The sequence below is a fragment of the Panthera uncia genome, chromosome X (assembly GCF_023721935.1).
Source record: "Panthera uncia isolate 11264 chromosome X, Puncia_PCG_1.0, whole genome shotgun sequence".
NCBI lineage: Eukaryota > Metazoa > Chordata > Mammalia > Carnivora > Felidae > Panthera > Panthera uncia.
In genome coordinates, this window is record NC_064817.1 from 99,298,098 (window position 1) to 99,302,553 (window position 4,456).

The 4,456-nt window shown below is 31.6% G+C and overlaps 1 pseudogene; it reads left to right on the forward strand.

Moving 5' to 3' along the window:
• The first annotated feature begins 291 nt into the window (after window positions 1–291).
• Window positions 292–601, forward strand: LOC125931956 (ATP synthase subunit g, mitochondrial-like; annotated as a pseudogene).
• The last annotated feature ends 3,855 nt before the right edge of the window (window positions 602–4,456 follow it).

The window sequence follows — 4,456 nt, forward strand, 5'->3', positions numbered from 1 at the left end:
ACTGATTTCAAGGATACCACAGAGCTGAGGAGAAGAAAATGAGTATAAGGGCAAGCAAAACCTGCTGTTATTTCCAAGATTAACCATTTTTCTTGAATAAATGCTTCTTGAATGCTTGTAAATATTTGGTTAATTTCCAGAGTTTTGGAAAAAATGGTTTTAATAATTTTTACTACTGTTTTTGTTTTTGTGGAGGAGCTGACTTTCAGACGTCCTTACTCCACTATTCATAAGGTACTAGCCCCATTTTGTACAATTTAAAGATTTTTTTTGACTTTTCATCCTGGAAACATGGCCCAATTTGTCTGTAACCTTGAGGAGAAGGCCCTGATGCTGGTAAATGCTGCTGTGACTTATGTGAAGCCTTGACTGGCCACATTTTGGCACTATGCCAAGGTTGAGATGATTCACCTAACCCCTGCTGACATCCCTGCAGCTATTCAGAGCTTGAAAAAAAATAATCAAGAGTGCTCAAACTGTTAGCTTCAAACAGCTCACAGTTAAGCTCTGCTAACTGGTTTTGGTGGCCACTGAGGTGTGGATGCGGTTTTATGTCAGTGAAATCATGGGTAAGTGTGGCATCATTGGCTATAATGTTTGAGGACCAATCTTGAACATCTGTTTATGGTTTCTTATTTGAGTGTTCTTGGACCATGTGTGATCAGACTGGTATTTAAATAAAATAATATAATGTATCAAAAAACCAGTTTTTATATATTCTTATTATATTTATCTTTGATATTTTCTAATTTTGTTAAAATTTAAAGTAGGATAGATTACTCACTTATAAATTATGAAGTATAGTGAAGAAAAGAACCTTTTGCTTTTTGTTTATCCTGTACCCAGAGATCTTCCTAAATTACATAATCCATTTTGATAGTTTTTCTTTAAAGTGGAATTTCATTTTTAAAATAATTTTTTAATGTTTATTTTTGAAAGAGAGAGAGAGAAAGTGTGAACAGGGGAAGAGCAGAAAGAGAGGGAGACACAGAATCTGAAGCAGGCTCCAGGCTCTGAGCTGTCAGCACAGAGTCCGTTGCAGGCCTTGAACCCACGACACATGAGATCATGAACTGAGTCGAAGTCGGACACTCAACTGACTGAGCCACCAGGTGCCCCTAAAGTGGAATTTTTTTAGTTTTCTAGATCAACAATTAAATCAACCACAAAAACAAAAAAAGTTTCTTGTTTTCTAATATTTACACTAATTATTTTAGTCTCTTATTATATTGAATAAAACGTATAAACAATTGGCATGGTTGCCAATCTCATTGACTTATTTCTAATTTATTTAAATTGACTTCAGTAATCTACAAATAAAATATTTGATGTTGGCTTTTCATGAGTAGTATTTTTCATAATTACTATTCATATTTTATTAAGAGTCATACTAAGAATTTGTTGTGGAATGCTATTAGATATCTTTTCAGTATTTAAATATATAACCATATGGTTTTCTTCACTTAACTTGTTAATATAGTGTGCCTTATTTATCTATTTATTAATGGTTAAAATGATGAACCATTCTTACAATTTTACAGTTAACTTTACTTGATTATTTTGTGTTATTCTATTTCCTGATGATTTTGATTGTCAATATTTCATTTAAATGTTTTGCATGACATTAATATATTGTTTTTGTTTCTAAATGAAAGAATAACTAAAAACTCAATTCAATTATAATTTCCTTATCTCTATCATTGAGGTGAGACTTTTAGATTGCTTTTATTACCTACAAACTCCCACTCAACTGGTTGATTTAATATATTTTGTACTTTTAGTTCCCAGCTGCTATTATCTATTGCACTAGTACATAGATTTTATTTCAACAATTCTTATAAGAACAATAATAAAATCTACAATAATTACGAGGAGTATAAGGAAAAGGAAGAGCAGATAAAATTGGTGATGGGTTAGTTAAGACCTACAAACAAGGGGTGATTGTCATTACTGAAGAATACTCCAGAATATCATATTAATAAGAGAGAGATACAGAGAGACAGAGGAGGAAATATAAAGCTCATTAAAGAACATAATAGGCAAAGGGAAAAGGTGGGATTCTTTTTTCCTCTAAGATTAATACCATGCCTGTAACTGCATTCCATCATTGGACTATGGTCTATTTTCATCAGTTCTGTATTTAATGTCAGTCATTACAGAGACAACTATATATTTTCTGGTAGGTATGGTTAAGATGAACTATGTGATGTGAATATATTTTTAAGTGTCATCTACCTTACATTATTAGAGTAGAATTAACTTAAATAAAGTGAATTAATTCCTAAAATAAGATTTGGGTTAATCATCTCAGATTCTAAACCTGGAACTCTGAGAGGTTTTAGTTGTTCTTGTTGTTGCTGCTGCTGTTGTTTTCCTTTTTATTTAAAAAAAATTTAGACTTACAGAAAACTGATAAAGTCATACAGAAGTCCTATATTTCCTTCATCTAACTTCTCCTAAGATGAAGCTCTTACATAACAATAGTAAAATTATCAAACCCAGGAAATTAGCATTGGAACAATGATTAATAAACTGTAGAACTTCCTTCAATTTTATTTAAGTTTTAACTAAACTCTCAACTTTTTTAAATTAAGTTTTTATTTTAATTTCACTACAGTTAACATACAGTGTTATATTAGTACCTGCTGTATGATACAGTGAGTCATAAGTTTCATATATCACTCTGTGCTCACCCTGACAAGTGCACTCCTTAATCCCCATCACCTATTTTACCCATTCCCCTATCTCGCCTCTGGTAACCATCAGTTTGTTCTCTATACTAAGCTTTCAAGTTTTAACTTTTTGTTTTCTAGGATTTCATCTGGAGATTCATCTTCTCCAACATGTCACTGTTCCTTTTTTGTTCTGTATCTTCCATTACCTTGATAATTTTGAAGAGCAGGGGTCAGTTATTTTGACATAGATGTATTTGTTTTCTTTTGTAAGTTATAGAATAAAATGATGGAAACCAGAAGCCCTTCCTATGGTACAAGGAAATACTTTCTAGGTCTATAGAGAGCTACAAATTTAAATGACTAAGATCATTTAGTCTGCAGAGTATATCTGGATGTTCTTCCCTTACAATGGAGAAAAATAGAAAGGGATTGGAAATCCAATGAACTTCCTAATATTTGCTCTGGTGCATTCTCCAGAATATTCAGAAACCTATTTTTGTAACTGAATTGAACAACTCAGTTCTGATCTGAATGGAAAATGGATAATTTTCTCTCAAGATTGAGATATCATAATTAAACTGATCAGAGAATAATTCATTCATTTGAAAAGATATGTGAAAATGAATATCAAGGTAACCATGTTTGCATATTCAGAGATTGGCCGTCTTGTTAGATTCATTATTCCCAAATAAATGGTAAAGTTATTAAAACCAGTATACTTTTAAAAAGACTGAAATTTAAAAAACAATAATAACGAAGAAGTATAGAAAGATTTCATGCAAGTACTGTAATCATATTACTGTTGAGGTGGAAGTAATTAGCTAGTATAAAAAATAAGGAAAAGTCACAGAGCTTAGGAACAAAACTATGGCTGGAGAAAGTCTGTTTCATGGAAAATAAACTATGAAAAAGTATCTTCAGGCAAATTTCTCCCTTGATTTATTACAGTAAATTACTCTTCCTTTGTTCAATGTCTATTAAGCAAACTAAACTAATGTCACATGATCTTTTTCTACCTTGATATAAAATAGTTAACTGAGGGAGTCTGGTTTTTTTTTTTTTTTTGAAAATTTTATTGAGATATAATTCACATATAAAATTTGCCCTTTAAAGTGTTTGATTCCATGTTTTTAAGTATAGTAAGAACGTTTTGCAACATCACCACTATATAACTGCAGAATGTGTTTTCCATTTCCCCAAAAAGAAATCCCTTACCTAATTAGTCGTCACTCCCAGTTACCACCTCCACCCATCCTCTTGCAGCCACTAATCTAGTTTTTGCCTCTATGGATTTGCTTATTCTGGATATTTCATGTAAGTGGAATCATACAATGTGTGTTCAGTTGTATCTGGCTTATTTAACTGAAAATAATGTTTTCCAAGTTCAGCCACTTTGTAGCTTGTAACAGTACTTCATTCCTTTATAAGGCTGAATAATGGCCCATTATCTGGAAATACAACATTTTGTTTATCCATTCCTCAGTTGATGGAGATTTGAATTATTTCCACTTTTTAATTATTATGAATAATGCTGTTATGAATGTTCCTGTACATTTTTTTATGAAGACAAATATTTTCATTACTCTTAGGTATATACCCAGTAGTAGAATATTTGGGTATTATGGTTATCCTGTTTTATTTGAGGAACTGCCAAAGTGATTTCCACAGTGGCTGCACCATTTTACATTCCTTTCAGCAATATATAAGAGTTCCAATTTCTCCACATCCTCATCAACATTTATTAGTGTCTTTTTCTTATATATGTACATCTTTGTATATGT